General features: G+C 45.8%; 1 protein-coding gene across 2 annotated transcripts in view; it reads left to right on the forward strand.

Annotated features, from left to right (window-relative positions):
- Positions 1-13,323, forward strand: part of NGF (nerve growth factor) — a 50,581-nt gene that overhangs the window by 11,929 nt on the left and 25,329 nt on the right. The window lies entirely within an intron of this gene.

Below are 13,323 nucleotides of genomic sequence, written 5' to 3' on the forward strand. Positions count from 1 at the left end.
GGGATGCAGCTAAACATCCTGCAGTGCACAGGACAGCCCTCAACAACGAAGAATTATCTGGCTGAAAATGTCAGCAGGGTGAGGCGGAGAATGCCTTTATGTGATCTGGACCCTGACCCTCCTTCCTGTGTCCTGTATCACTCCTCCAATCGCCTGCTACGTGGCAGCCTCTCTGACATTCTTGCTATGTCTTCAACATATCACTCTTGCTACTGACTTAGGCCTTTGTACTTGCTATTTCCTCTGTTGGGGGCACTTCTACCCACAGGTCTTCTTCACATGGTTAGCTTTTGCTCATCGTTTATGTCTGCTCAGATGTCACCTCTTGAACACCGTAATTTAATGTCTATCCCCACTCGACCAAACCCTGCCATGGTAGGTTCTGTTCCCTTACCCTACTTTCTTTATTTCACAGTACTTAGTCCTATTATTGGTTTTCTTGGTTATTATCCTTCTCCTCCACAGGAATGTAAGAATGGGGACAGGGACTTTGTTGTGTTCACCAAGGGCTGCATCACATATAGGAGCTCAAGAAGTATTTGTTGAATGAATAAATGGTTGGTAAATATGGCACAGACGGGGATTACTACAAAAGGCTAGGAAAGGAGACCATCAGTGGGATCCAGCACGTAGGGGAAGGCTTCCTGGAGGAGGTGTGACATGGGCTGCTTTGCAAGTTTGTGCAGCCCTCACCCCTTCAGCTAAGGTGGCCCCAAATGGAGCAGGGCTGTGGCCTCCTCTGAAGCCTGAATGTACCTGGGGGCACCTCTTGTAGATTAGAGCCAGCTGTGGACTTTAATATTCAATAGGGTGGAGAGCAGAGCTGGAGGGCTCAGGGGTCTAAGATGTGTGATTGAAGAGAGGAGCCAGGAAAGAGAGGCGAGTGGGAGAAAAGCAGGAGCAGGAAGGAGAAACCTAGGCTCCAGTTGGTTCAGATCAGGAGCAGAGCTCAGTATGGAGGGAGGGAGGGGTCTGGGACGGAAGAAAAGCCATCTCCAGGGAACATCTCTGGGTAGCTCATCCTGAAGGGCTGATAGTAGTTCCTGGAGAAGGAACTGGGGGTTCTTCTAAGTTTTCCAGGAGCCAAGTGAGACAACTGTGAGTTCGACTTGGGCCATTAGAAAGGCCAGCAAAGGGTAAAATCAGACCTTTCACGTAGCCAGGCAGAGGCTGTGTCCTGAATAGACATACTGACCCATATCTAGTTGGTATTACATGAGATAATTATGCAAATGTGGTTCCAGGATAGTCTTGATTTCAAGCACTCTGAGCCATTGCCAAACATTGGTCCTGTGCTTCAGTTTAAGAAAGCAATTCCCATAACGCCACACGTGACAATGTGTAGTCCACGTGCAGCATATGCCAGCTGATGAGTGGGTGCCCCCCACCGCCCCAGGTCAGCCCCCCCGTGCCACCTCACAATAGGATGTAAATGTCCAGTTCTTGAGGAGGGCTGGGTTCACATCATGGATTATTTTTCCAAGGTCTCAGGATCCCAGAGTTTGTAGATCATGGAGCCCCCATGGGAGGGGAATGCCTCGTCCCAGGTGCATAGCTCCACTCATCCCAACATCTCCTCCGAGTGACACGTATGGTCAGGGTCTGTGCCCTCACGGCCACCTCAGAACACTTACTCACAACTCTGGTTCATTTTGCTGCCTGGATACTTCTGAGGATATCACTATAGGGGATTAGCTGACCAACACCCTATTTTATTAGTCTGTTAATGTAAGTTTAGAGTAATACACCTCAGATGTAGACAGCTTACTCCAACCTCCCAAAAATATCATCATGAACATTTACAAGGTCTAAAGAATGATATAATGGTGGTGAAATTCAGATGCGTTACATTACCCCAATGTCTAATTTAGCCCTGACTCAGTCCATAGAAATATGGATTTCCCCACAGACGTAGTCTCATAGCTGCCTGGGCCCCATGTGCCTCATAGAGCTAAGGTGATGAGTCTGTCTGTCACACATCCTTGAAAGCCATAAAACACCCCTGAACTAACCATCTCTTTGCTGCGTCCTCAGAGAGCCGCTGACACTCACTTTGACGTTTTGGTCACAAAACCTGTCTGCCACTTGTCACTGGATCCCCCTTCCATCATTAGGTCTCCTTGGTATATAGAGATTTGATGCTCTCAAACTTCTACTCCATCAAAGGCTGATCTTTGACCCTTCGTTCATACTAAGAAATACATGGCCGACAAAGGCTCAGACAGATGCTTATCCCAGGGGCAAACGCTCTCAGCAGCCATCAAATTCCCTCGGTCAGAAGGCAGTGAACCACTCAGAGGCAACAGAGCAAGCAAAAGGCTAGCCCTGGTCCTTCCTTCCTACTGACGGTGTGACTTTACATATATTATAAAAACTCCCTTTGATTCTCAGTTTCCTAACTGTAACATTGGAATAATAATAATACCTCCTTTATAAAGCAGTGGTTAAATGAGAGCATATATGTAACAGCACAGTACTTGGCACATAAAAAGCTGTAACGGCAGCTATTTGCTATTCGTTATTAAAATCTTGGAAAGTAAAATTTCAGACTTCAGTCAATGACTCATGGAAATATTTTGGAGCTTAAGGTCTTTGTGAAGTGAGAGGGAAAGGGAATGGAGTTTAAAACACTGGGAGGAAATCCCTAGCAGAGGAAGGCAGAAGTTCAACGTCACGGTGTCCCTGTGATTACCGTTCAATTGTGGGGTAAGCCTCAGTTAAGTCGTCTGTCAAATGGCAGTAATGATAAGGTTGCTCTGATGATTAAGTATAATAATGCCTATGGATGGTTAACATAGCATCACGCACGTCAGCCTTGAAAAGTTTAGGGTTCTTGTTGTCATGGTTGTTATCACAACCTGTCTTCCCCATGCCAGGTCCTCTTGCAACTCTTTACTCAGGTCAAGCTTCCATGTAGAAAGTGCAGCCTAGCTTCCTAAGCACTATTCCAGGATTTAGGCTGGAGCACCTCTCCCCGACCCACAGGGGCCTGTCCCTGTCGCAGAGCATTTACAGCCAGCTAAGAATTACTCCCACAGATTTCTGGGATCCACTCCTTGCTGCCTCCATGTGGCTTTGTCATGTGGAAAGGCAATGTCATGCTATGCACAGACAGGGGACAGCTCCTTTCCTTTCTTACAAGGGGTTTGGTGGTAGTCTCACCTCGCTCTCACCTCTCATTCCTGGGATGGTCACAAAAGCGAGGGAACCATGGCCCTTGAAATGAATTTATGCAGCAACAGGTAAAAGGAAAAGGGGCCCAGAACTTAGCTTTTGCCATTGGTCTTGCCAGAAAGTGCTGGACTGGGACAGAAAAGCAATCCCAGAGAGAAGGGTCCTCTAGCTTCCTTGGACTCAAGGAGAAGTAAATTGTAGGTTGCCTGATTTGTGATCAAAGATACCAAAATTTATAAAATGTTCTGAGGATGTTTCTGCCCATGTGTTCCTAAGTAAACCTATAAAAATGGAGGAATATTTTGGTTCCAACAAAACTGGTGATTAGGACTGATTCCTACTGCCAAGGTGAGGTCTGCCTTAAAGCTAACTATTCAGCAGGTGTCACTGGCTTCTCACTGCACTGTTCTGGGCTTTAGCAGGATATAAGGACGTTTAAGACTTGGACCTGCCCACAAGGGACTTAGGAACTGACCGGCAGTTCTTACTTCATTTTAATTCCAATGAAGCCTTTAGCCTTTTGGGAAAAAGACTCACTGGGATGAATCTAATACCACAGGGCTGGCTGTCAGATGGATTCTTCTATGACCCGGTGGCCTTGGACATGAAAAGGAAATGAAAACATTTCATTATGAGATTTTCTTCCCCCCCTTCCGCATGTTTCCGCTGTCTGCCCCGCCTACCCTCCACACCACACATACACATGCACACACACACACACGCACACACACGCACAGGCACTTATAACCAGACGCACATATACACACATACATACACCCACACACCCCACATGAAAGAGTGAAGACATTGCTGAAGCAGCTGCAAACATTCAAAAATTGCGTTACCTTCCTGACTCAAGTATCCATAGAATCTTAGCATTGAAAGAATCATGCGAAATCATTCAGTCTTTATATAGAGATATAGATACAAATTTTGAAAAAGAAGGAAAAAAAGCCAGAAAGGTAGCAGGTGAAGTGCCTTGTCTAAAATCAGGGTCATCGACCAAGCCCAGCTCAGGTCTCAGGTCATTTCTTTTTTTCATTCTTTCATCAGCTATTTCACAAGCACCGATTTTGTGCCGGGAGCCATGCCCGGCATCCTTGATACAAGGGAGACAAAAACTGTACAGAGTTCCTCCCTCACAAGGCTTACAGACTAGTTGGGAAGACAGTGGCGAGAATCACACAAAGGAATGGGCGGTTTCCACTCTGAGATGTGCTCCATGTGAGAGATCCACGTGCCATTGGAGAGGGGGTCCTAGGGGGGCAGGGATGGTTCCTGGAGGAAGGCGTGATTCATTTGAGAGCGGAAAGGTAGGCAGGAGAAGGAGAGATGCCCCCCAGATGAAGGGAAGTCTCCCTTCCTCACCCAGGAAGATATTTCCGACACTGGTGTGCTGAGGCGGGCTCCGACAGGCTCTCACCTGATCCTCCGCGAGCTTCTCTTCCCAACTCCACACTCAGTGAGGTCACACTGGTAGCTTGAAATTAGCCACGGTGGGAGTATTTACACCCCAGAAAGCAGCAGATGCTACAAATCAAGGTCCATCCCACTTTGGAGAACCGCCTTTACCAACACACCATGGGCTCCAACTACGTTCTACCTGCTTCCTGCTGTGGACAGCACAGACCCTGCCCTTTAAGCCAAATGCCTGTCCCCTTCCTGCAGAGACTCTTCCAAGAGCCTATTCCCAGAAAGGCACTGTCAACAAGTGACTGGGGCCTTGGGGCTGTTTATGTCACACCCTGGGCCATCTGGCTTCTAAGAAAGAGCCCGTTCTTGTGGTCTTCGTCAGCCCCTTGCCATCTAATGATATTTATCAACCACCTCTATGAGACACTTGGTCAGGCAGATCTCCGGTCAGGCTTTGACCCCTCAGGAATTCGGGGCCTGGCTGAGGCTGCTAGGCTGACATTGTTCTTCCTTAATATAACTCGGGCTGCTCGGGGCACAAGAACCAGGGGCTGAACGCTCAGCCAAGGGCACGAGATCAGGACGTGGCACCACTGCTGTTTTTCCCAGTCTGTTTCTAGGCACAGGAAACACCAGGTGAGCACAGGTCAGAGTTCACAATATAGATGATCTGGTCAAGTTTTAAAAACAACTGATTCTACTATCCTTGCACCTTCGCTGTCCTCCCAGTTTTCTAAAGGGATCTGCCAAGAGAAAGAGTGAGTGTTGAGTTCTTACAAAGACGGACAGGAAGCAAAGCAGGTGGACATGGCAGAGGTGGTGCTTTACAGTGGAAGTACCTTTGTTTCCAGGGCACGTGTGCACCTGTGTGTGTGTGTGTGTGTGTGTGTGTGTGTGTGTGTTTCTGTGTGTCTGCGTGGTGTCTGCTGTGCACACAGAATATGGGCTCTGGATGATGGTGCAGGTGCAGATGAGGCAGTCAGCAGGGCTGTGAGATGGAGAATCTTGGAGGAAAAGACCAGCCATGGGGTCTGGGTGGGAAAAGAAGCTGGACACTCGAGATGATTCCCTCTGATCAGCTCCCAGCTCCCGGATGGGAGCCCGTGATGCTCACACTTGGCTCACCCTGGGGAAGGCACCCGCTGTGCTATGGAAACTCAACCATTTACTAGCTTAACCTCTCATCAGATTTAAAGGCTGGGTGACACCAACCAGCAAGTCTCCCAGCCAGGATTTTCAGTTAGAGCCAGGCATGAGTAGGCAGGGAATAATTTAGGGGGTCCTGTGAAGCCACCCAACGTTATCTGCCCATAGCACACTCTGGGCACCACCCCTTAGGTGGACTGTGGGTCTCCAGATGGCTTCCCTTAAAAGCAAAACCCAAATGATCAGGGCAGCATTACTAACACCTACTCCTGAATTAGGTTCTCAGATGATCAAACTGCACACGCAGGCTGGCAGTGGATGCACTGAGGGACAGAGGCTGCCCAAAGGGGATGTGGGGGGAAGACCAGCAGGTGGGCCGCCAGGGTGGTAGGACATGGTGATGCCGCAGCAGTTGCTGTTTGTAGGTGCTCTGTATTTAGAGCACAGAGGAGATGATGAAAGAGAGAGGGTGGCTGGAGGCCACAGATGTGCCAAAGGAGGTTGGCACTGGTGAGCTGCCCACAGTAATGCAGACGAGAGTCGGGTGGATGTGAAGACAGCCCCCGGCTGCTGTGCAGAGAAGCTACATCCCCTTGCTGTTCCTCTGCTGACACTGCCTTGGAGTCCAAGGGTACCTACTGACCCTTCTGGCAATGCGCCATAATTCCAGGGTCCTGACCCAGATCCCGTGAGTCAGTGAGGCAGTCGAGAGGGCAGCCCTGTCCAGCCATCCGTAGAGGGACTGTGGGCGGTCCCCATTCTCCACGGCAGTTGTGCAGGTTGTGTCCTGTATCGGGAATCCGGCCGAGGGGGTGAGTGGGAGCTCTGCTGATGGAAGGGCACCTTCCACTAATTCACACAAAGGCTCCACGGGATCTGGCTGCAGCCTGCCCCTGGGAAGCCCCCCTGGGTCCTGGAACAGAGGCCACGAGAGAGGATGGGAAGCCCAGAGAAGGGGGAAGTTGTGTACCGTGGGGCCAGGGGAGGGGCAGCCTTTGTGGGAGGGAAAGGTGAAGACTGATGCTGCCCGCTTACCATCTCCTAGAGCAGCACAGGGTTATCTGTTTACTCCACCGAAAGCCACACGGTCTGAAGATCAAGGGATGTTTTCTTTATTAACAGTGAAATAACTCACGAGTTTATGTTATCATGTGCATTGTCTAAATATTGTTAAATAAAACATCTTATTGCCAATAATTACCCAAACATTTCAGTGACACGGGACTCCTGCCAGCGGCAGGGATGGGATTCCAGTTCGACAGTGAGAGCCAAGCGTTTACTTTGCCGCACACAGTCACTTGACTGGGGTCTCCTGACTGCGGCTCTACTCAGTGGAAGCTCTTTATCAGTCCCAGGTGAAGAGAGCTCGGATAAAGTGCGAATTATTCTCTGTGGTCAGATCCCAAAGTATGTGGGTGACAAACACAGCGGCATCGTTTCCTTGAGTGAGTCCTGTTTTCCATATGTGGGAGGAATTCCAGACTTGAGAAGTCTGCATCCAGACTTCATAGATTTTTTTGTTTCTAATTGAGACAACACGACTAACCATAAAGAACAATACCAGCCTGGCTTCTAAGCTCCGAAAGCCTCTGGGTCACAACTTGACCTCCACAGGGATTGGACAGGCTCCAACAGCAACTACTCTCTCTGGTTGTCAAGCCGGACCACAGGCTCCACAAGAGCAACTTTCTGTTGGCTTGTGGAGTGTGGAGACAGAGCAGATGTGTCTGCCTGCTAATGCACTGTGGGATGGAGTTGCTCTCTGGGCTTATTGAAATCAGATGCCCAGCCCTCAGAGCTGCCCTGCAAACACATGGTGGCTCCACGCAAGCGTCATCACATTGGAAAATTACAAGAGCCATGACTCCACCTACTCACCCCCGTGCAAGACTCCATTTTTACCAACTGGGCAAGAGAAAGGCCTTCCCTCCTCCATTACACACTCCGAGGGGCCAGGCCCATGCCAAAATAAAGTACTTCTAGATAGCTAAAGTGGTATGAAAATTTGAGTACCAAAGACAATGCTGCAGGATGTGACCAAAATGTTAACATTGGTTATCTCTGAGTAGTGGGATTGGAATAAAAAGCATGATGGCATATCGGGAATTGTGCATACTTGCTTGAGAAAATTACACTCAATCCCCAAATAATATTCCACTTGTTACAAACAAATCCTGAGGTTATGGGGAAATCTCTTCTCTTAATATGCAATGTCATTTGAGAAAAATACATCTTAAAATGCTAGTTAGTTAATAAACTATTTCAGTTGCTCTAAGATTTAAAAGTTTAATCAAAATTGTATTGACTCTCTTTGAGATTTTCTAGGTTAAAATTACGTAACCTGAGTAAAATATTGTTAGAGTGAGTTTGTTTGTTGGTTGTTTGATTTTTGAGATTTACCTAAGCAAATATATATACTCTGGTTTCCTCCTCTGTACAAAAACCAAACAACTCTACTCATAGAGCTATTACGAGCATTAAGTGAGATAATCCATTTAAAGTATTTACCACAGTAGCTGGCACATGTAAGATATCTGATAAATTTTAGCTATCATTAGCCATATATATATATATTTGCAAAAAAAATATATATATATATATATTTGCAAAAAAAAAAAAGAAAGAAAGAAATAGGTTGGCAATGAGCAGATATCAACTGTTTTCTTTTTTGAATTTATCTGAGATACATGAGTGTGAAACAAATATCTAGGGCCCAACTCAAGTCTTCCAGCCTCCATCAGGTCTTAGATCTCATCCCAGTTACTCCTATAAATAATGCATAATTTGGTGAGGCAGAAATTTAGGACTGAAAGGAGTCTTAGAGATAATTGGTCCAGACCATTTTACAGATGTAAAATGAGCCCAGATGTGTGATGACTTACCGGATGTCACTAACAAAGACCAGACCAGACCCTAGGCCCCTGACTGTTTCCTGACTGTTTGTGCATCTCTTTTCACTCTGACAGATGGCTTCTTGGTTTCTCTAGTGGTTGATGTGTAAGGATACTGACTCCCCACTGGTGCCCTACACTACTCATAATATCACCCGGCACGTAGCATAGCCCCGGAGGTATAGCAGGTATTTGATAAATGGTTTGCTCAATGCAACTCAACAGCAAGTTTGCAGCCTCTGATATGCCAGGTGTATGCTGGACAGTATAAAGGATAGGAAGCTAAATAAGACAGAGTGACTGCTTTTGAGAAGCTTCCTGAGACTGACCAGGGAAGGCACAGAAGGGGATGAGGGGGAGGGGGCTCTCAGAGCAGGAAGACTTGTTTAATTTCATCTACAGAAAAATGAAGGTCAGAAATTGAATCACGGAATAAACCTCAGTGAGTTAGTTCTCCGGGCTCCTTATCCCAGACAAACTCCAAATCTCAGTATTTCCAAAATTTACATTTACGGCTCTTGACCTCTCTCCTTTACCTCCAGATTTCCATATTAACCGCTTACTTGCACTCTTGTCCAATAGGGATCTCAAATTTACCATGTCCATACCAAACTCTTGATTTCGCCCTTGAAATCTGCTCCTTCCCTGGTGTTCTCTATCGCAGGAAATCACAGCTCCATCCTGCTGGATGCTAAAGCCTTGGAGTCATTCTTGATTCTCCTCTTCCTCACTCCTCCATACCCCAGTCCATTCGGGAATCCTGTTCACTCTGTTCCTTCAGTAGATCCCACTCACGGTGTCTTCCCACTGCCATGACAGCCCTGACTGACCATTACCACCTCCTGCTGGATTGTTACAGGGGCCGCCTCACTGATCTTCCTGCTTCTACTCTTGGTCCCCACTGCGCAAGCTCAGCCAGAGTGCTCCTTTTAGAATATATCAAATCAGGTCACTTTCCTGCCCAAAGCCTTTTAATGGCTTCTTCTCTCCTTCAGAATAAAGTCCGAAGCCCTCACCAAGGTCCATAAGGCCCTAAAAGAGCTGTCCCAGTTGCCTCTCAGATCCCATCTTCTGCCACTCTCCCCAGGGATCACTCTGCCCCAGCCGCAGGGGAATGTTTGCTCTCTTCAGCCGAACACGTTCCTGCCTCAGGACCTTTACACTGGCCATCCTCTCTGCCTAGAAGGTTTCTCCCACATTTCTGCATAGCTCTCTGCCACACTTTATTCAGATCTCTGTAAACATCACCTCATCAGAAAGACCTTCCTGTCACAAACTAGCACGTCCCCAATTTGTAATTCCCAAACCCTTATCATGCTTTGTTTTTTTCTAGCAGTTATCACCAACTGACATTTTCTTGGTTATTTGTCCTTTATTTTCTGTCCATATCCACTAGAATTTAAGGTCCTTTAAAGCAGGGAACTTTTTCACCTTGTCCACTACTGCACCCCCATATCTAAAATAGGGTCTTGGCAGGTAGTAGGTTCTCTACGTATTTGCTAAACAAGTGAATTAACAATATGCTGTCATTCTGTGTTTCAGTTTAGCCGTTTGTGTACTTATCTCATTTCTCCAACTAGACCAGTCCTATTCCCCTCTGTAATTCCTGCAATCCCTAGCATGGGGTACCTGCACGGAACAGGTGCTCATCACATGTGTGTTGAATTAAACTGAACAACTGCTAAGCACGAGCCACAGATTATGTGACTTAAATCCAGTTCATGTCGTCTATAAGGGGCGCTGTGCCCAGAGGGTTTGTTAATCTTTCTGAGAGATGGTCCCAGTGTTTCTTTATAACTTAGGCAGCAACTCTGGGGAGACAGAGCAGCACAAATGGAGCTTTGTGTGCTGGAGAAAACAGAGGTGCAGTCACAGCAGAGCGAGCGTCCCAAGCCAAGCTCTGGGAAAAGCAACAGAAGCAAATGTGACCAGAGGGCTGACTGGCCCAGAGCCACCAAGGTCAAGGGTCTGTCTTAGAGGGGAAGGGTATACCATACATCCTCCACAGAACCATGCAGACAAACCTTGGTGAGTCAGACACACCAGGATTTTGGCTCCTGTCTGATTCTGCTACACTTCTACAGGACTTGACAACTTTGTTCCTCAACTTGGGAATTGCATCCATTTGTTTGTGGTATGACCCAGGGTCTTTCTGCAGTGTCATCCTCTGGACCCATGCCCCCAAGCCCTGATACAGATGAGGATGTACTATCATGAGGCCCATTCCGAACAACCCGCTCCTTTGGAAGGAATCCAGGTACAAAATTCAAGGCTATACATTGGGCTAGAACATGACACAATGTACTAGGAATCATTTTACAAATTTATCTTAAAAGCAAAGCTACTTGCAGAAAGGGATTTAACTCTGCCTTCAACTGTAACCTCAGGCTCAGATGTTTAAACAGAAATAATTCACAAAATGTGTCACTGTCTGCTTGTATTTTCTCCCAATGGCAATAGAATATTACTCAACTCCCCAATTCACCATCAATTATTTTTAAACTGCTTTGTCTTTTAATAAAAACCCTTTGGGATCTGGAAGACTTGTTTCAAAAGTTGATTAGAAAAGGAAAAACAACTGTACATTTGAAAGCTATATTAAAGTTAAAAAAAGAAACTTTTAATAAGGTAAAGAAACAAGATAATAGGCATTTTTGCTTTTACCTTTTTAGTGGATTGGTGCCCATACGTGATCCTTATAATTGGAAACTATGTAAGGAAACCCACCAAAACCAAAGCAAGTGCAAATTTACACAAAACAAACAGCAGCTGTCCCAGATCATCTAGGGCTCTGGGGCCAGCAGTCTGCTGAGAATTTATCAAGCCCAGTTGAGCAGTTCAGGGCAAAAGACATTTAAAAAAATAAAAGTACAAGCCCACTGGGAATATTAAGAAAAGACTCATCCAAAATTTTAAAAAATGTCCATCCAAGGCTTAAGCCATTACATCAGGCCAAGCAGGACACTCTAAACCGGAGAGGCAAAGAGGCCACTTATGAGAACTGCTCAAGGACAGCATAAAATGTATTCCGGTCTTTCCTTCACACAGCTTGGTTTAGAGGGACAGGACTTCTTTTTTCCTCTCTCTTGAAAATCCCCAAATCACAGTTTTATGGGCTCCATTATACTGTGTTCGAAGCACTGATCAATCCAAGAAATGATTTTCTTTGGATAATTTAAATTAACTAGTCTCAAAGCGAATTTCTTGGTGTACTGATTCAAATTTATGTCACCAAATCTTCAGTAAAAAATGTTTCCATGATCAAATAAGTTTGACCTCAGATAAGTGAATCCTTCTAGAGATTCCCAATGCATACTAGCACATGGAAAGCTCTGATTAAAGAAAGCTGTTTCTAGCCCAACAATTCCCAAATGCATTTGACCATGGAACCCCTGTTTTTTCAAATCTCTTTTGACATCCCAGGGGTGGGAAACACTGATTTTAGACATTCCTGTGATTTCAAGGCCAAGATCAAGGTCCACTTCCTGTTGAGATCATTCATTCACTTATTAAATGGACATTAATTTGTTGGCTTCTACAAACCAGGCTCTGTCTAGACACCAAGAAGAAAGTGTCAAGGTCCCTGCACTCTTGGTAGCTGTCAGTGTAATGGGAGAGGTAAACACGTGAAAAAATATCAACAACTCCATGCGATTGAGGCTTCTCTGAACCCCGTCTTTGCTAACAGTCCGTACAACACAATTTAGAACCCAAGTTATTCACTAAATATTTCCTGTGCTCTTGTCTCATCTCCTCCCCTATACTGTTTATTACTTGAGGGTTAAGCTTGTGCTTTATGCTTGTCTAGTATTCTCTCTGATACTGAGCATGGAATTGGACACATAGTAGGTCATCCAGGGAATACTACTTGATTGATTAAAGACTAAACTAGATGACCCCTGAGTCCTTTTTCGTTTTGCAGAGTTTCTAAGAGTTTTTCTCAAATATCGGTACAATCCTATGCCTGCAAAATTATGGTGAACCACAAAAGCATTGAATAATTCATTAGCTTTAGTTATCCAGGGGCTGTCTTGATGCCATAGAAGTAACAAAATTAATGGCCCTCCTGGAGCTGGCCCTCCTAATAGGCAAGGAACAGCAAACCAAAGCAATTTACTGTGCTTATAGACATAGCTTAAGTGTTAAATCTTAGTGATTGACCTTGTTATCAGAGAACAGCCAAGTTTCTGATTTTACATGTGGGAATCCTGAGGCTCAGAAGAATGTTCAGCTATTCACTGTAGAATTTAATACAGATTAGGGTTAGCCACAATTGGTAACACTAGGGGAGCTGTTAATTTCTTGCTGGCAATTTCACTGCAAACTCCCTTCATAAATTTCAGATTTGAACTTGGCATTGTCATCTAGATGCACATTTATTTGATTTACGTATGCTGAGTGGTTCCTCATCACACGATCAGTAAGCAGACAGCACCTCAGATACTTTATATATTTGAGAATTGTTCAGAAGCACAGAAACTTAGTGTCATAAGTGAATAAGGAAGTGAATGTAGTGGGGATAAGTTACATTGGGTTCTATTATGACAGGGCAAGGTTTCTCAACCTCAACACCATTAACGTTTCAGCCCAGATGATTCTTTATTGTGGCAGGTGGTCCCAAACACTATGGGATGGTAGCAACATCTATGGCCTTTACCTGTGAGATGCCAGTAGCAATTCCCCACTCCACTGTGACACC

Source organism: Tursiops truncatus, chromosome 1 (genome assembly GCF_011762595.2).
Source record: "Tursiops truncatus isolate mTurTru1 chromosome 1, mTurTru1.mat.Y, whole genome shotgun sequence".
In the NCBI taxonomy this organism is placed as follows: Eukaryota; Metazoa; Chordata; class Mammalia; order Artiodactyla; family Delphinidae; genus Tursiops; species Tursiops truncatus.